The 19,938-nt window shown below is 44.9% G+C and overlaps 1 protein-coding gene across 1 annotated transcript in view; it reads left to right on the top strand.

Annotated features, from left to right (window-relative positions):
* Positions 1-19,938, top strand: part of PLCD4 (phospholipase C delta 4) — a 123,583-nt gene that overhangs the window by 22,060 nt on the left and 81,585 nt on the right. The window contains exon 2 of the mRNA XM_073634370.1: positions 14,262-14,409. The gene's annotated coding sequence lies outside the window, so the exon portion shown is untranslated. The remainder of the gene's footprint in view (positions 1-14,261; positions 14,410-19,938) is intronic.

Here is a 19,938-nt window from a genome sequence, read left to right as displayed (position 1 = left end):
TAAAAGCACACTCTGCATCCGGCCAAGGATGACTTGGGACACGTCCATCCCATTTGTATTTTTAAACGTACAAGTATGGCGTCATGCATAATGCAGAGGGTGGGGGAGGACATAATGTCGCGTATCGACCGGAGTTACTTACAGAAGCCGACGGGGGATTGTTGTTAGCACTTAGCACACAGGTTAGATTTTAATGGCTGCTCTATAATGCAGCTGTTACTGTCAGACTCGGCAGCCATTAGGATCTGACCCTGAATTTATTTATTACCAGCTTTTATATAATGCACACAACTTATAGACTATTCATTTACATCAGTGCCTTCAAGGAGCTTACAATATAATAGTGGTCATACAGGCTTTGATAAATAATCAATTTATTTTCTGATCGACCTCTTTCGATCGGAATAATCAATCTATAGTGGACAACCCAGTCGATCAATATGCACACATGGAAGTGGATTTCAATCAATAGTTAATATACACTATATTACCAAAAGTATTGGGACGCCTGCCTTTACACATACATAAACTTTAATGGCCTCCCAGTCTTAGTCCGTAGGGTTCAATACTGAGTTGGCCCACCTTTTACAGCTATAACAGCTTCAACTCTTCTGGGAAGGCCGTCCACAAGGTTTAGGAGTGTGTCTATGGGAATGTTTGACCATTCCTGCAGAAGCGCATTTGTGAGGTCAGGCACTGATGTTGGACGAGAAGGCCTGACTCGCAGTCTCCACTCTAATTCATCCCAAAGGTGTTCTATAGGGTTGAGGTCAGGACTCTGTGCAGGCCAGTGAAATTCCTCCACCCCAAAGATAAATAGTGAATTTTATATACAACTATATAGATCAGACCCAAATGAGGAGGAAAGAGGGACAGAGGGACTTTGTTCCAAATCAGGGACAGTCCCTGAAAACCAGGGACAATTGGGAGCTATGTTAATACAGTGATCAGTGCTAATACTATATACTGTCACTGTACTAATGACATAGCTCCTAACTGTACCCGATTTCAAGGGACGTGCAGGCCAGTCAAGTTCCTCCATCCTGAACTTGCTCATCCATGGCTTTATGGACCTTGCTTTGTGCACTGGAAAGAGCCATCCCCAAACTGTTCCCACAAAGTTGGGACATGAAATTGTCCAAAATGTCTTGGTATGCTGACGCCTTAAGAGTTCCCTTCACTGGAACTAAGGGGCCAATCCCAACCCCTGAAAAACAACCCCACACCATAATCCCCCCTCCACCAAATGCTTTGCACCAGTGCACAAAGCTAGGTCCATGGATGAGCGAGTTTGGGGTGGAGGAACTTGACTGGCCTGCACACAGCCCTGACCTCAACCTGATAGAACACCTTTGGGATGAATTAGAGCGGAGACTGCGATCCAGGCCTTCTCATCCAACATCAGTGCCTGACCTCACAAATGCGCTTCTGGAAGAATGGTAAAACATTCCCATAGACACACTCCTAAACCTTGTGAACGGCCTTCCCAGAAGAGCTGAAGCTGTTATAGCTGCAAAGGGCGGGGCCAACTTAATATTGAACCCTACGGACTAAGACTGGGATGCCATTAAAGTTCATGTGCGTGTGAAGGCAGGCGTCCCAATACGTTTGGTAATATAGTGTATGATCAATAATAAATATATGATCATAATGTACGATTGAAAACCATTGATCACACTTCTGTTTCTACCACATGGTCTGATAATCCGATCAATCGAAATTCAATTATCCACTTGACGCCAAATCACGTACATGTACAGTACGTGATTGTGCTCAAGTGGTTACACCGGGGTCATGGCCGCAGTTGTATGTCATAACCCTGGTATTTTTTATTTATTTTTTACAGCCGGCAATCATTTTTCATCTAAAAGCAATCCTAGTAGCTGATTACCCACTGGATTGCTTTTACAGGTGGTGGGAGGAGATGTCCCTCCCCCTTGCCACCCATGGCCGCTTCTCCGGCCTATCCCCTGCGACCGGGGAGCCGGTATCCGGTCCAGTGGTGCCGCCGGGTGATCACAGAGCTGGCTGGGGATCTAGGAGGCCGGAAGCAATGTCATATGTCACTTCCGGTTAGGCAGATGTAAACTTTGCTTTTTTTTTCTGTAAAACATGATTCCAATTTTATTTTTATTTATTTTTATTTTTTTTATTGATCTTATGCTTTCCGGGGTAGAGGAGAGATCTGGGGTCTTATAGACTTGTGTGCCTAACCCATACCTCCCAACATTTTGAGATGGGAATGAGGGACACCTACTAGCAAACGTATGTAGGCATACACCACGCCCCTTAAAAAGGGACACCACGCCCCTGCCACGCCTCTTAAAGGGGACATAACAAAAAAAAGGTTAATCAAATCCACAAATGCTTTTTTTAACCACTAATATTCCTTTATATTGGCTTTTAAAATTGACAAATGAAGCAATTTAGAATTTGGATGAAAGGTTTAGCGCTGGGAAACACTTTTTGAAAGATAAAAAGTGCATTTTATATACAACTCAAATCAGACCAAAATGAGGGACAAATGAGGAGGAATGAGGGACAGAGGGACATTGCCCCAAATCAGGGACAGTCCCTCGAAATCAGGGACAGTTGGGAGCTATGCCCTAACCAGTGTTTGTGTGTTTGCTCTGTGAGGATCTTTTATTAAGGGGAAGTAATGGAAACCCCCCCCACCCCCCCGTCAGAACAGAACTCTGCTCTGTGTGTTTTTCCAACGATCGGTGGGTGCCGGCAGACCTTCATTGGCTGGCACCTGCTGATCGGCTTCTGCTGTGGCAAATACCAGCAGAAGCTGTGCGTGCACCTCCTACCCGGAAGTGCAAAATCACATATACTGTATATACATGATTCTGCACAGCGCGGCCGCCCTGTGAGCAGTAAATCTGCTCAGCAAGCAGTTAAAGTTACAGAAAAAGACTCGTCCACACCAAAACACACAATCGCTGAGTTCGCTTTCTCAACACTTTACATTTTTTTAAATGCTTGTATTAACTCGAATGGAGAAATGCCAGATCTTTGTCTGTTTAGGACTGCACCAACCATTTCAAACTGCTCATGCTTTATTTTGATGTGAAATTAGGGTTGCCATGTGTCCGGGATTCACCCGGACAGTTCAGGTTTGGAATCATGCGTCCAGGTTTCAGACTGACCCAGACACATTATTCAGACTGGACTATGGCTTCCCAGCAGGGTTGCTGGCTGCAGGTGTCTAAGCCGAGAGTGTCTGTTACACTCTCTTTCACACTGCCCAAAGCCAACACTAACAATCCCCCCCCCCCCAACACACACATTCCAGCAGCCTCAGATACATCTAGATGGGAATGTTTGACCCTTCTTCAGAGGTGCTGACTGCCAAGGGGTGAGTGAACTCACCATCCATCCCTGTCTGTGACTGAAGTCTCCCCCCTTCTATCTCCTGCCTCTGAGTGAGTACACTAAGGTAAATCAGGGTTCTCAGAGCACCCCTTACATCAGAGTTTCCCTCTACACCAGAGGCCACAGTGTTCCCCCTTACATCAGAGTCCTCTCTGTGCATCAGAGTTCTCAGTGTTCCCCCTAGAGCATCCCTTATGTTAGAGTCCCTAGAGTTCTCCCTTACACCAGGGTCCCCCCCTTACAGTGTAAAGGGAACTCTGTGAGTTCAGTTGTAAAAGGGGAGCTCTGCGGACTCAGATGTAAAGGGAGACTCTTGTTATTAACTTCATATGATTAGAAATGTTATTTAATAGCAAAATATATGTATAGTTTATACTATAAAAAAAAAAAAAAAAAAAAAAGTTGTGCGCCGTGAAAGTGTTCGTGTTTGACTTGAATAAAAGGTGGCAGCCCTATGTGAAATCACTTTAAACCCCCCCCCCCCCCCCCAGCATTATTTGACGTGGCCAGCTTGAGAAACAGCAGATGATTTATGTAGCAGTTACTTCCTGGAATCCACCTGCCCTTGTATGAAGGCAGGAGGGTGTGCTTAGCTGGGAAAACCCCTCCTACTCTCCTGAAGACTCCTGGGATGTATGACATCATTTGCCTAGGCCAGAAATCAGGAAGCAACTGAAGAAATGTGTAGCGCCTACCCCAACAGCACCACCTACTGGCAAAAGGCGGAGACCACAAACAACAGGATTAGAACAGAAGTCATTTTGACCACTGAACACTACAAATTATCCAGGCTGGCTACAACTCAGCATAACTAAATTTACCTGTAGCCCTATTCTAGGACCAGGGTGCTACAAATGTAAAAAAAAAAAAAAAGTTTAAAACAAGTAAATATAATATACCTTCCTATTTACTAATGATGCAGCATAAGGATATACAAATAGTCAATGTTGATTGAGAGAGTGCAGTTCTGCTTTAACCGCTTAGTGATCTCCATACGTACAGCTACTGCGGTAGGGTGGCCGCTGTGCACTGGATCGCGTATCTTGTATGTGATCAGTGCTTTCCGGGTGCCTGCCGCCCTATCCGTGCTGCGATTTGTTACAGCACAAGCCGATCAGCAGGTCCCGGCCAATGATTGATCACTGGGACCTGCTGATCGGCTCCATCATTCACAGAAGTGAGCTCTGTGTTGTAAACAACGCAGAGCTCTGTACACTGACAAGCGATCTTGCTGTTTTTTTATTCCCTGCAAAGCAGGGGAAAAAACAAAATGATCGCTTAGTAAAAGCAGCACATAACACACACATTAAACATAGACACACATTTACCCCTTGAGCACCCCTAGATGTTAACCCCTTCCCAGCATAGGTGTACGCAGCCTAATACATTAGGGTGTGCACCCCAAAGCTCAAACACATATGCCTGTGTGTGCATGTGTGTATACTGAAGGTGTCAGTAGAGCAGTGGACAGTGTCAGTACGGTAGAGATTGGTATCACTAGGGCAGTGGATGGTGTTAGTAGTTTTTATTTTTTCCAATTTAATTTTTTTGTATTTTTTTTTTTTTTTACATTTTTTTTTTTAGGAGCCCTGGTAGGGGGCTTTTGTAAAATATTAGGGGTTTAATAGTAAGGGAAATCTGCACCACACGGGGTGATTAGGGTGTGCCTGGGCACACCTGGCACACCCTGTGCGCACGCCTATGCTTCCCAGCCAGTGTCATTAGTCATATCTCCCAACATTTTAAGATGGGAATGAGGGACTGCCACTAGCAAATGTATGTAGGCATAGGACACGCCCCATGCCACACCCCCTTAAAGGAGAATTAACCAAAAATAAATAAATACACAAGGGCTTTTTTTACCACTACTATTCTAATATTCTAATCCTAATAATACTATTTGTAAACTTTAAGCCCGGTTTCACACATGTGCGGTGCGAACTGAAGCTCAGGTTTCACTGGAGAGATAAAAATAACTTGTTCAAAGGTTCATCTGCGTTTCAGCTGCAGATGAGAGAGCAGGGAGAGGGAGAGGGGGAGGTGTAGTGAGGAGAAGGAGGAAATCCATGTTCAGTACGCAATGCATCTGCGAATCAGATGTGTTCCCATAGAAGATACTGGGCTTGTAATTTGCAATGCAATGCCCAGAAAACGCACACGTTTTTTGTGCAATGCGCAGTGCGAATGCAACGCACATATGTGAACCAGATGCATTCATATGAATATATTTTAAAATGTCCTGCGAATTGGATGCGTTGTAAGCCGCATCTAATTCGCATAGGTGTGAACCCGGGCTTACAGTTTACAAATGCAGCCATTTAGAATTTGGATGAAAGGTTTAGCACTGGGAAACACTTTTTGAAAGGTAAAAAGTGGATTTTATATACAACTATATAGATCAGACCAAAATCAGGAACAAATGAGGGGGGAAGAGGGAGAGAGGGACATTTCTCCAAATCGGGGACAGTCCCTCGAAATCAGGGACAGTTGGGAGCTATGTCATTAGTACAGTGACAGTATATAGTATTAGCACTGATCACTGTATTAACATAGCTCCCAATTGTCCCTGGTTTGGAGGGACTGTCCCTGATTTGGAACAAAGTCCCTCTGTCCCTCTTTCCTCCTCATTTGGGTCTGATCTATATAATTGTATATAAAATTCACTATTTATCTTTGGGGTGGAGGAATTTGACTGGCCTGCACAGAGTCCTGACCTCAACCCAATAGAACACCTTTGGGATGAATTAGAGCGGAGACTGCGAGCCAGACCTTCTCGTCCAACATCAGTGCCTGACCTCACAAATGCGCTTCTGGAAGAATGGTCAAACATTCCCATAGACACACTCCTAAACCATAGCTCCCAACTTTCCCTGATTTCGAGGGACTGTCCCTGATTTGGAGCAATGTCCCTCTTTCCCTCTTTCCCCCTCATTACCTATATAGTTGTATATAAAATCTACTTTATATCTTTCAAAAAGTGTTTCCCAGTGCTAAACCTTTAGCCCCTGTTCACACCTATGCGAATTAGATGCGGATTACACCGCATCCAATTTGCAGGACATTTTAAAATACATTCATTTGAATGAATCTGGTTCACACATGTGCGTTGCATTCGCACTGCGCATTGCACAAAAAAGTGTGCGTTTTTTGGGCATTGCGGTGCGAATTACAAGCCCATTATCTCCTATGGGAACGCATCCGATTCGGAGATGCATTGCGTTCTGAACATGGATTTTCTCCTTCTCCCCCCCCCCCCCCCTCCCTGCTCACTGATCCGCAGCTACACCGCAGAGAAAACTTTGAACAACTGATTTTTATCTTCCCAGTGAAACCTGAGCTTCAATTCGCACCGCACATGTGTGAACCGAGGCTTAATCCATTTTCTAAATTCCTGCATTTGTAAATTCCAAAAGCCAGTATAAAGGAATAGTAGTGGTAAAAAAAAGTCCTTGCGGGTTAAACTAATCATTTATTCATGTTTAATTCTGCTTTAAGCGGGTGTGGCAGGGGGTGTGGCAGGGGGTGTGTCCTATGCCTACACACTTTTGCTAATAAGTGTCCTTCATTCCCATCTCAAAAAATTGGGAGGTGTGGTATTAGTGTCACTATTGATATCAGTTAGTGTACCCCCCCCCCCCCCCAGCCAGCATCAGTTAGTTTCAGATTGCTCGCCACACTATCGCAGTCCCACTATAAGTCGCTGATCACCGCCATTACAAAAAAAATAAATAAATACAAATTCCAGTAAATATTCCATAGTTTGTAGACGTTATAACTTTCACATAAACCAATTAATATACACTTATTGGGAAATTTTTGTTTTACCAAAAAAATGTAGCAGAATACATTTTGGCCTACTTTTTGAAGAGATTGCGCTTTTGAAATTTTTTTATTGGATATGTTTTATAACAGAAAGTAAAAGATATATATATATTTAAAATTTTTGGTCTTTTTTCATTTATAGTGCAACAAATAAAAAACAAAACAAAAGAAAGCTCAATTTGTGTGAAAAAAAAAATGATATAAAATTTAATTCGGGTACAGTGTTTCATGACTGTGCAATAGTCAGTTAAAGTAATGCAGTGCTGAATAGCAAAAAGCGACCTGGTCATGAAGGGGGGGTAAAACCTTTTCGGAGGGCAAGTGGTTAATACAAAAAAAAATGATTGGTTAACCCCAAAAGTGCTTTTTTTAATGCTGCTATTCCTTTATGCTGCTTCTTGGAATTTACACATGCAACAATTTAGAAATTGGATGAAAGGTTTCGCAATGAGATTCAGCAAAAATATGTAGGGCTAGGACACACCCCCTGCCACGCCCCCTTAAAGGAGAACTATACAAAAAAAAGGATTAGTTAAACCCACACGTGTTTTTTTTTTTACCACTGATATTCCTTCATATTGGCTTTTAAAATTGACAAATGCAGCAATTTAGAATTTGGATGAAAGGTTTAGTGCTGGGAAACACATTTTGAAAGATAAAAAGTGCATTTTATATACAACTACAGTGGAACCTCAGTTTGCGAGTAACGCAGTTAACGAGCACTGTATTTTTAAAAATCGTAGCTCGGCTTGCGAGTGTTGTCTCGCAAAACAAGCACGATTCCGGCCAAAAGCCGTGTGCAGTATCGCTTTTGGCCTGAGGTGGGGGGCGCCAGAGCCAAGCAGAGTCGAACGTCGACGATCGCAGCCGATCGGCGCCGTTCGGAAATGCACGGAAAGGCCCGAGGACACTTCGGCTGACCTCGGCAAATCTCGGGTAGGAAGTCTTTCCGAGGTTTGCTAAAGTCGGCCGAAGTGTCCTCGGGCCTTTTCGGCCGTTTCCGAGGCTCTCTGGCGCCCCCCCCTGCCTCTGGCCACATGCGGTATTGCATCCCATTGAAGTCAATGCGGAACAAATTATTTTCGTTTCCATCGACTTCAATGGGAAAACTCGCTTTGATATGCGAGTATTTTGGATTACAAGCATTCTCCTGGAACGGATTATGCTCGTAATCCGAGGTTCCACTGTATATAGATCAGACCAAAATGAGGGACAAATGAGGAGGAAAGAGGGACAGAGGGACTTTGTTTCAAAAGAGAGGCAGACCCTCCAAATCAGGGACAGTTGGGAGCCATACATACATATACTAGGGCCAATGTAGGCAGAAAATAGTTACCTACCAGCATGTCTTTGGAGAGTGGGAGGTAACCTAGGCAAGCACAGGGAGAACATGCAAACTCCATGCAGGTACAGTAGCATCCTGATGAGGATATGAACCAGGAGCCCCAGTGCTGCAAGGCACAAGTCCTAAGAGGAGAAGTGCTTGTTAGGGTTAATCTACAACAGTAAAAATGCCTCCTTAGGAAAAATTGATTCATTTGAAGCTGTAATACTGAGAAGGGTTCATGTTAAGTCTATTTGTTGATAGGACACCGTTTGCTCCTAGCCTTTATAGGCTCATAGGTCAGTAGAGAGCCCCCTGCATGCGCTGCGTGGCGACCTGTAGCTGTCAATCAATGCGTTTCAGAGCAGTGTCACTTTCCTACATGAGGATTAGACGTCTACGAGTTTCCAGTCCTCTCTTGTAGTCCCCTAACATTCACCCTTTGTAGACCCAGCGTACACAGTGCCTTGATAAAGTATTCATACCCCTTGACATTTTCCACATTTTCTCATGTTACAACCAAAAACATAAATGTATTTTATTGGGATTTTATGTGATAGACCAACACAAAGTGGCTCATAATTGTGAAGTGGAAGGAAAATTATAAATGTTTTTAATTTTTTTTTTTACAAAATAAATATGTGAAAAGTGTGGGGTACATTTGTATGGCGCCCCCCTGAGTCAATACTTTGTAGAACCCCCTTTCACTGCAATTACAGCTCCAAGTCTTTTTGGGGATGTCTCTACCAGCTTTGCACATCTAGAGAGGGACATTTTTGCCCATTCTTCTTTGTAAAATATCTCAAGCTCCGGCAGATTGGATGGAGAGCGTCTGTGAACAGCAATTTTCATGTCTTGCCACAGATTCTCAATGGGATTTAGGTCTGGACTGTGACTGGGCCATTCTAACACATGAATATGCTTTGATCTAAACCATTCCATTGTAGCTCTGGCTGTATGTTTAGGGTCGTTGTCCTGCTGGAAGGTAAACCTCCGCCCCAGTCTCAAGTCTTTTGCAGACTCTAACAGGTTTTCTTCTAAGATTGTCCTGTATTTTGCTCCATCCATCTTCCCATCAACTCCAACCAGCTTCCCTGTCCCTGCTGAAGAAAAGCATCCCCACAACAAGATGCTGCCACCACCATGTTTCACAGTGGGGATGGTGTGTTCAGGTTGATGTGCAGTGATAGTTTTTCGCCACACATAGCGTTTTGCTTTAAGGTCAAAAAGTAAAATTTTGGTCTCATCTGACCAGAGCACCTTCTTCCACATGTTTAATGTGTCCCCCACATGGCTTCTCGCAAACTACAAACAGGACTTCTTATGGCTTTCTTTCAACAATGGATTGTTGTCCTGTGGACAGATTCTCTCACCTGAGCTGTGGATCTCTGAACAGAGCTCTGTGAGATGTTAAAAGCTTGGGATTTTTTTTATAACCTAACCCTGCTTTAAACTTCTCCACAACTTTATTCCTGATCCGTCTGGTGTGTTCCTTGGCCTTCATGATGCTGTTTGTTCACTAAGGTTCTCTAACAAGCCTCCGAGGGCTTCACAGAACAGCTGTATTTATACTGAGATTGACTTACACACAGATGGACTATTTTTTCTGATTAGTGGACTTCTGAAGGCAATTGGTTCCACTAGATTTTAGTTAGGGGTAACAGAGTAAAGGGGGCTGAATACAAATGTACCCCACACTTTTCACATATTTATTTGTAACAAAAATTGGAAAACCATTTATCATTTTCCTTCCACTTCACAATTATGTGCCAGTTTGTGTTGGTCTATCACATAAAATCCCAATAAAATACATTTAGGTTTTTGGTTGTAACATGACAAAATGTGGAAAATTTCAAGGGGTATGAATACTTTTTCAAGGCACTGTAATCTCACAGGAGGTTCGTATGTGAAATACTCTCCCTTTTGCACAGACAGTATGATCTTCTAATTGAATGTATTTATAAATGATATCAGGTCTGGGATTAAAAGTACCATTTCAGGCTTTGCAGATGACATCAAGCTATGCAGAGGAATAACGTCCCCACAGGATGTCTCCAATTTACAAGCCAACCTCAATGCACTGTCTCTGTGACTATGTGGCAGATGAGGTTTAATGTTGATAAATGTAAAGTTATGCACTTGGGGGCTAAGAATATGCATACATCATATATACTGGGGGGGGAGTACAACTGGGGGAATCCATGGTGGAGAAGGATCTGGGGTTTTTTTTGTAGATCATAAGCTCAATAATAACATTCAATGCCAAGCTGTGGTCTCCAAAGCGAGCAAAGTTCTTTCTTGTATTAGGAGAGGTATGGACTCCAGAGAGAGAGATATCATTTGTACAAATCATTAGTAAGACCTCATCTGGAATATGTAGTTCAGTTTTGGGCTCCAGTTCTCAAAAAGGATATCGGGGAACTGGAGAAAGTGTAGAGAAGGGCAACCAAACTGATAAGAGGCATGGAGGAGCTCAGCTATGAGGAAAGATTAGAGGAACTGAATTTATTCTATCTTGAGAAGAGGAGAATAAGGGGGGATATGATCAACATGTATAAATATATAAGGGGTCCATATAGTGAACTTGGTGTTGAGTTATTCACTTTACGGTCAACACAGAGGATAAGGGGGCACTCTTTGCTTCTAGAGGAAAAAGGGATTTTATCTCCAAATACAGAAAGGTTTCTTCACAGTAAGAGCTGTAAAAATGTGGAATAGACTCCCTCCAGAGGCGGTTCTGGCCAGCTCAGTAGATTGCTTTAAAAAAGGCCTGCATACTTTCCTAAATGTACAGAATATAACTGGGTACTGACATTTATAGGTAAAGTTGATCCAGGGAATATCTTATCGCCTCTCAGGGGGTCAGGAAGGAATTATTTTCCCTGCTGGAGCAATTTGGATCATGCTTTGCTGGGGGTTTTCACCTTCCCCTGGATCAACTGATGGTATAGGATTGTGTATATGGGATTGTATGACTTTTCTTTTTTTTTTTTTTTCTCTTTTATTGGTTGAACTAGATGGACTTGTGTCTTTTTTCAACCTGACCAACTATGTAACTATAAATGCACACAGTGCACCATAAAATGTTGATAAATATAAGACCGAGGATTTTATACATTTTGAATGGAGTGGATTACCCTAAGGCAGGCCATACATTATGCAATTTTTTTTCCATCGACCGTGGGTTGAATGAAAGAAAATTGCTCGATTGTCCCATCAACACAGCCAGTGTTGATGAGGGAATTCCTCTCGCAGTGCTGTTAGGTTCTGCTGGTGGGGAGCATGGGGAGGTTTCTCTGCCAGGAGAATACAATGATCACCACTGGCGGCTATAGCCACCGGCAACGATTGGATGAAACAAAAAAAAGACAGGCTGGTTGTACTGAAGTCGATGGTGAGGTCGACTTCAGTAAAACCAGCCTGCCTGTATATGGATCATAATTTGGTTCAGTTAAGCAGGAATTTCGATGCATCTATGGCCGGGTGGTGGCTGGTGGTAATTTTTTTTTGGGGGGGGGACAGCAAAACAATATACCCACATACACCCCCCTCGGTCAGTCGGGTCACCCCCCCCCCCCCCGGTAGTTTGGTTACCAGCCCTGCACTTACCCCATCAATGGCGCAGGCATCACGGAGGTCATGCGTCTCCTCCCTCTTCCTCCTAGGCCCATAGCATCGCTTCTCCTTTCGGCCAATCAGAAAACGGGTCTCAGGACACGCTTCCTGATTGGCCAGGAGGAGAATCAGTGTGATGATAGCGAATATTTATTCGATACTGTCACACAAGTGGCAGGGCCGTCTTCATAGCATCATGGGCCCCTGGGAAAAGTACTGCACTGGGGCCCCTACCAGCTTGTCCCAATTTACGCACCTAATTTCAAGAAATAAAGTATAAATAGCTGATGGAATTAAACCAATATTCATTAGTACTTTCAATAAAATCGATTTTACAAAAGGAAAATATTCTATAAATCAAAGAATAGTCAAGGGCACAGTACAGGGGGGGGGGTTTCAGGAGGGCACGGTATATGTTCTGGGACACTTCCCGGGACACGTCCATATCAAGACAGTTTAATAAAAAGCATGACTGTCCCAGCAAATCCAGTTGGCAAGTATGATGTAATGCAAGTTTATTGTGGGGCCCCCCCATGTACCTGGGGCCCCTGGGCAGTGCCCAGGAGTGCCCTTGCATTACGATGGCCATGACAAGTGGATGGGCTTAGGGCGCAGTGCTCTGCGCCCCGAGCCCACCCTTTTTTTAAGCCAATTAGAGCCTCTGGCTCCAATCACGTGTTTAAAAAAGAAAAAACCCCATTGGAATCCTCTCGTCCGGCGCCCTGCATGTAGATTAGGGGGCCGGACGCATGGATTGGGGGGGCGCCACTGCATTACGGACCGCCACTGTCACTAAAGTGGAGTTCCACCCAAAAGTGGAACTTCCACTCATCAGATTCCTCGCCCCCTCCGGTGACACAGTTGGCACCTTTCAGGGGGGAGGGGGGTACAGATACCTGTATATTACAGGTATCTGTACCCACTTCAGGCATAGATAGCCGCAGAATCTGCGGTTATTTACGCCACTTCCTGCTCCCTCCCCGCTGCCTGCTGGGAAACACCCGGGTCCCAGAGGCAGCAGGGACCATCCGTATTGCGCTGCGCGACTCGCGCATGCGCAGTAGGGAACCGGGAAGTGAAGCCGGACGGCTTCACTTCCTGATTCCCTTACCGAAGATGGAGGCGGCAGCACCCGAGGACGGAGAGACGGTTCGGCCTCGGGTGCCGACATCGCGGGCGCCCTGGACAGGTAAGTGTCCATGTTTTAAAAGTCAGCAGCTGCAGTATTTGTAGCTGCTGACTTTTAAAAAAAAATTTTTGGCAGCGCTCCGCTTTAAGCCTATGTGTGAACAGAGCATAAAGGAAAAAGAAAAGCCTAAAAAAAAGAAGACCAATGCAGCCCCCACATCTACTGTAATGCCTCGTACACACGATTGGAATTTCGTCCCGCAAAAGACCCATGAGAGTTTTTCATCGGAAAATGCGACCGCGTGTATGCTCCATCGGTCTATTGCTGGCGGAATTCCAGCCAGCAAAAGACTGAGAGCACGCTCTCAATTTCTCGGTCGGGAAAAAGTTCCTATCCGAAAATGCGATCGTCTGTATGCAATTCCAATGCGCAAAATCCCTACGCATGCTCGGAAACAGCTCGACGCACGCTCGGAAGCATTGAACTTCATTTTCTCGGCTCGCCGTAGTGTTGCACGTCACCACGTTCTTGACGGTCGAAAGTTCAGACCGTGTGTATGCAAGGCAAGCTTGAGCGGAATCCCGTCCGGAAAAGCCGTCATATCTTTTTCCGATGAGAAAACCGATCGTGTGTACGCGGCATTACGGCTTGGTAAGCTGCAATATATTACATTTTTGGTTTTTTTTGGGGTCGAATACTGTTTTATCAAAATATCTTTCGGCAGAAATAATCATTGGCCTGCAATGCACACACACACTTTAGTATTGCTGATCACATGGTTTCAAACTTTTTTTTTTTTCTTTTTGCTTCGTCAAGCGGGCGACGGTGAAACCGAAGCCTCTTTCCACTCCTGCGTTAGCGTGTAACCTTGTACGCATGCAGCCAGTCCATCGGTCAGTAATTGTGGGGTATTCCCTAGGCGCTCTGTACATCCCTGCTTCATACGAGAGCCGTCTCTCCCGCTAACAATAATGCTATTTCTCCCTCTTGCAGGCTCTGCCAGGACCCATCCTAATTAAATGACACACAAAGGTGGATCTGATGCAGAAAGCTCATTAAGCCGCTGGTTATTGGTGTGCTGGAAATATGAGCCGACCGGAATCCTGAGACCTGGGAGGAAGCCAGCTCCCCTTTCTATCAGGTCAGTCCAACGCTCCTCGTCTTCTCTGTAGAAAGTGGAGGCTTTACAGCTCCATTCCCCTCTTTACAACAAAAGTAGAGTGCAGCTGATGTGGCGGCGAAGTTGGTGGCCAATGTGTGTATTTCATTTTTCCAACCAAAAACTAGAAACCTAAAGCTGAACTCCGCACACACAAACTTTTTTTTATTCCTCAATAGCCTGCAAAAAATAGAAATCCACTTTGTGGGCAGAACATGCCCTTGCAAGGCCAGATTTGACCTTGTAATCGTAGCAAGTGAAATCATCACCATGCTGCACATACACTCTATTGTCAAAAGTATTGGGACGCCTGCCTTTACACGTACATGAACTTTAATGGCACCCCGGTCTTATGTCGCGTACACACGGTCGGACTTTCCGACGGGAAATGTTTGATGTGAGCTCGTTGTTGGGAAAGTCTGACTGCGTGTAGGCTCCATCGAACATTTGCTGTCGGAATCAGGGCTGGTGCAAGGATTTTTGACACCTTAAGCGAAATCTAATTTTGCCGCCCCCTCCCTGGTTCCACCCCTGATTCCACCTCCTTTGCCCTTCCCATGTATACCCCACCTTTTTAATGAAACGCCCATCAAATGCAGCCTCACCAGCACCCATCAAATGCAGCCTCACCAGCGCCCATCAAATGCAGCCTCACCAGCACCCATCAAATGCAGCCTCACCAGCGCCCATCATTGCAGCCTCACCAGTGGCCCACCAGTGGCCCCTCCCTGGCTCCACCCCTGATTCCACCCCCTTTGCCCTGCCCATGTATACCCCACCTTTTTAATGAAGCACCCATCAAATGCAGCCTCACCAGCGCCCATCAAATGCAGCCTCACCAGCGCCCATCAATGAAGGTTTGCTTGCTTCCATTCCTCCACTGCTCCTCTAAAACTATGTGCGAACGGAGTGGAGGCTGCCTGCTGATGCTGAGACTTAGTTGCTTGCTGCAGAGAGAAGAGAGTAGGAATACCAGTGGCCCCTCCCTGGGTCCACCCCTGATTCCACCCCCTTTACCCTGCCCATGTATAACCCACCTTTTTCATGAAGCCACCATCAAATGCAGCCTCACCAGCGCCCATCAAATGCAGCCTCACCAGCGCCCATCAAATGCAGCCTCACCAGCGCCCATCAAATTCAGCCTCACCAGCGCCCATCAAATGCAGCCTTACCAGCGCCCATCAAATGCAGCCTCACCAGCGCCCATCAAATTCAGCCTCACCAGCGCCCATCAAATGCAGCCTCACCAGCGCCCATCAATGAAGGATTGCTTGCTTCCATTCCTCCACTGCGCCTCTAAAACTATGTGCAGATGGAGCGGCGGCTGCCTGTTGATGCTGAGACTTAGTTGCTCCCTTAGTTGCTTAGTTGGCCCCTCCCTGGGTCCACCCCTGATTCCACCCCCTTTGCCCCGCCCATGTATAGCCCACCTTTTTAATGAAGTGCCATCAAATGCAGCCTCACCAGCGCCCATCAAATGCAGCCTCACCAGCGTCCATCAAATGCAGCCTCACCAGCGCCCATCAATGAAGGTTTGCTTGCTTCCATTCCTCCACTGCTCCTCTGACACTATGTGCGAACGGAGCGGCGGCTGCCTGCTGATGCTGAGACTTAGTTGCTTGCTGCAGAGAGAAGAGAGTAGGAACACCAGTGGCCCCTCCCTGGCTCCACCCCTGATTCCACCCCCTTTGCCCTGCCCATGTATACCCCACCTTTTTAATGAAGCGCCCATCAAATGCAGCCTCACCAGCGCCCATCAAATGCAGCCTCACCAGCGCCCATCAGTGAAGGTTGAGCCAACATCCTTCGGAAAAAAAATCCACGGTTTTGTTGGCGGAAAGTCCGATCACTTGTACAGGGCATTAGTCCGTAGGGTTCAATATCATAGCTCCCAACTGTCCCTGATTTCAAGGGACTGTCCCTGATTTGGAGCAATGTCCCTCTGTCCCTCATTCCACCTCATTTGTCCCTCATTTTGGTCTGATCTATATAGTTGTATATAAAATTCACTTTTTATCTTTCAAAAAGTGTCTCCCATCGCTAAACCGTTAATGCAATCTCTAAATTGCTGCATTTGTAAATTTGAAAAGCCAATATAAAGGAATAGTAGTGGTAAAAAAAAGCCCTTGTAGATTTAATTAACCTTTTTTTTTTTTGGTTAATTCTCCTTTAAGGGGGTGTGGCAGGGGGCATGTCCTATGCCTACATACATTTGCTAGAAGGTGTCCCTCATTCCCATCTCAAAATGTTGGGAGGTATACAATATTGAGTTGGCCCACCTTTTGCAGCTATAACAGCTTCAACTCTCCTGGTTTAGCATACCTCCCAACATTTTGAGATGGGAATGAGGGACACCTACTAGCAAATGTATGTAGGCATAGGACACGCCCCCTGCAACACCCCCTTAAAGGAGAATTAACCAAAAAAAAAAAAGGTTAATTAAATCTACAAGGGCTTTTTTTTAACACTACTATTCCTTTACATTGGCTTTTAAAATTTACAAGCAGCTATTTAGAATTTGGATGAAAGGTTTAACACTGGGAAACACTTTTTGAAAGATATAAAGTGCATTTTATATACAACTATATAGATCAGACCAAAATGAGGGACAAATGAGGGGGAAAGAGGGACAGAGGGACATTGCTCCAAATCAGGGACAGTCCCTCGAAATCAGGGACATTTGAGAGCTATGGTTTAGGAGTGTGTCTATGGGAATGTGTGACCATTCTTCCAGAAGCGCATTTGTGAGGTCAGGCACTGATGTTGGACGAGAAGGCCTGGCTCGCAGTCTCCACTCTTATTCATCCCAAAGGTGTTCTATCAGGTTGAGGTCAGGACTCTGTGCAGGCCAGTCAAGATCCTCCACCCCAAACTCGCTCATCCATGTCTTTATGGACCTTGCTTTGTGCACTGGTCCAAATCATTTGGTGGATGGGGGATTATGGTGTGGGGGTTGTTTTTCAGGGGTTGGGATTGTCCCCTTTGTTCCTGTGAAGGGAACTCTTAAGGCGTCAGCAAGACATTTTAGACAATTTCATGCTCCCAACTTTGTGGGAACAGTTTGGGGATGGCCCCTTCCTGTTCCAACATGACTGCGCACCAGTGTACAAAGCAAGGTCCATAAAGACATGGATGAGGGAATAGACTAGGGGGCTGGACACATGGATGGGGGGGTGGTGGCAGCCTGTAATGCAGGGTGCAGGGGCGCTGCCCCCCCTATCCATGTGTCCGGCCCCCTAGTATGGGGGGGGGGGGGGGCGACGCCCCTGAGCCCTGCATTACGCCACAATATCTCCTTACCGCTTGTCATATGCTCTCAGCAGGGCAAGCCCAACGCAGATTGCCCTTACTGGCAGGATCACCAGGTGAAAATAAAGAAAAAAAACCTAAAGAAAGGAAATGAATGCAGCCATCACATCTAAGAATTAATGCAATATATATTACATTTTTGTTTTTATAATACATTTTTTAATACGTCTTTAAAGAATCTGTGTGAAGTGGGAGGATTATGAGTGAACGGAGCACATACTGTATAGATAGAGAACACATTATAAAGGTATATATATATATATATATATATATACAAGGATCACCTTTTACTGGGGCTCTTTAGATTGAGCATTTTACAAATCCAATCGCCTTGCCCGAAAAAGTAATTGCGCACTCCATGTTCAGTAGAGAATATCCCGCTGTGCCCGCCGGAGAGTCCGGTGTAATCTCTGGCCCCGGATTAACCTTATTATTTGTCCACCAATGTAATTTTCTATCCCATCTGCCTCCATCCGGATGAGCACAATGATGGATGATGAATGTACCTTTAACCTGCTAACCGAGATCTGAACCTGAAGCTGTGCAGCAATACAGAGCTCTCATGTCAGAATCTATTAAAGGAAAACCCTTTACTTACTGTAACACTGACCTTCCATTGCAGGATTTTACATATTCTATGTGAAATGAATGAAGGAAGGTTCATAAAACTGCTTGCAGTTGACTTGATGCGTTTCGCACAGCGGTATTAAACCCAAAGCATACATTTATTATATTGCTGCTTACCAATTCTTATAGGGCGTACACACGGTCGGACTTTGTTCGGACATTCCGACAACAAAATCCTAGGATTTTTTCCGACGGATGTTGGCTCAAACTTGTCTTGCATACACACGGTCACACAAAGTTGTCGGAAAATTCGATCGTTCCAAACGCGGTGACGTAAAACACGTACGTCGGGACTATAAACGGGGCAGTGGCCAATAGCTTTCATCTCTTTATTTATTCTGAGCATGCGTGGCACTTTGTCCGTCGGATTTGTGTACACACGATCGGAATTTCCGACAACGGATTTTGTTGTCGGAAAATTTTATCTCCTGCTCTCCAACTTTGTGTGTCGGAAAATCCGATGGAAAATGTCTGATGGAGCCCACACACGGTCGGAATTTCCGACAACACGCTCCGATTGGACATTTTCCATCGGAAAATCCGACCGTGTGTACGGGGCATTAGATGGGATGGCTGCACTCGTTTTCTTTTTTAAGCTTTATTTCCTCTATCTGGCAAACCAGACAGCAAGTCTATTGTTTTTCAAAAGCACAAGCACTCCAGCAGAATGTATCAGTTTACAAAAAAAATAGAAATTTAATGCAACACATTTGTGTATAGATATAAAAAAAAAACATTATCAATACCTATTTCCCCTTTTTTTTATAAGTGATTACATAGCCTCAGCTGCATCTAGGGAAGGAATGAGAACAGCACACTGATCTTCCAAGTGATAAGCTGTGCGGGGGAGGGGACGTCCTCCCGTGCTCGCACTGCCTGCATGCCCACTGTGGCATGTGAGCAGCACACTCTGTGATTTCAGAGTAATTCGGCTGATCACAGATTGGGTTAAAGGACCAATCACATTGACCCTTTACCACGTGATCAGCTGTCAGCCAATGAAAAAAGTATTCATACCACTATTTTCCTACTAAACTAAAAACGGAAATGTATTTTATTGGGATTTTATGTGATAGACCAACACAAAGTGGCTCATAATTGTGAAGTGGAAGGAAAATGATAAATGGTTTTCAAAAGTTTTTAAAAATAAATATGTGAACAGTGTGGGGGGTACATTTGTATGGCGCCCCCCGGAGTCAATACTTTGTAGAACCCCCTTTCTCTGCAATTACAGCGGCAAGTCTTTTTGGGGATGTCTCTACCAGCTTTGCACATCTAGAGAGGGACTTTTTTGTTCATTCTTCTTTGCAAAATATCTCAAGCTCTGTCAGATTGGATGGAGAGTGTCTGTGACCAGCAATTTTCAAGTCTTGCCACAGATTCTCAATTGGATTTAGGTCTGGACTGTGACTGGGCCATTCTAACACATGAATATGCTTTGATCTAAACCATTCCATTGTAGCTCTGGCTGTATGTTTAGGGTCGTTGTCCTACTGGAAGGTGAACCTCCACCCCAGTCTCAAGTCTTTTACAGACTCTAACAGGTTTTCTTCTAAGATTGCCCTGTATTTGGCT

The sequence above is a fragment of the Aquarana catesbeiana genome, linkage group LG06 (assembly GCF_042186555.1).
Source record: "Aquarana catesbeiana isolate 2022-GZ linkage group LG06, ASM4218655v1, whole genome shotgun sequence".
Classification (NCBI taxonomy): Eukaryota; Metazoa; Chordata; class Amphibia; order Anura; family Ranidae; genus Aquarana; species Aquarana catesbeiana.
The sequence above is the reverse complement of the archived record's forward strand: the minus strand, read 5'-3'. Positions and strand labels throughout refer to the sequence as shown.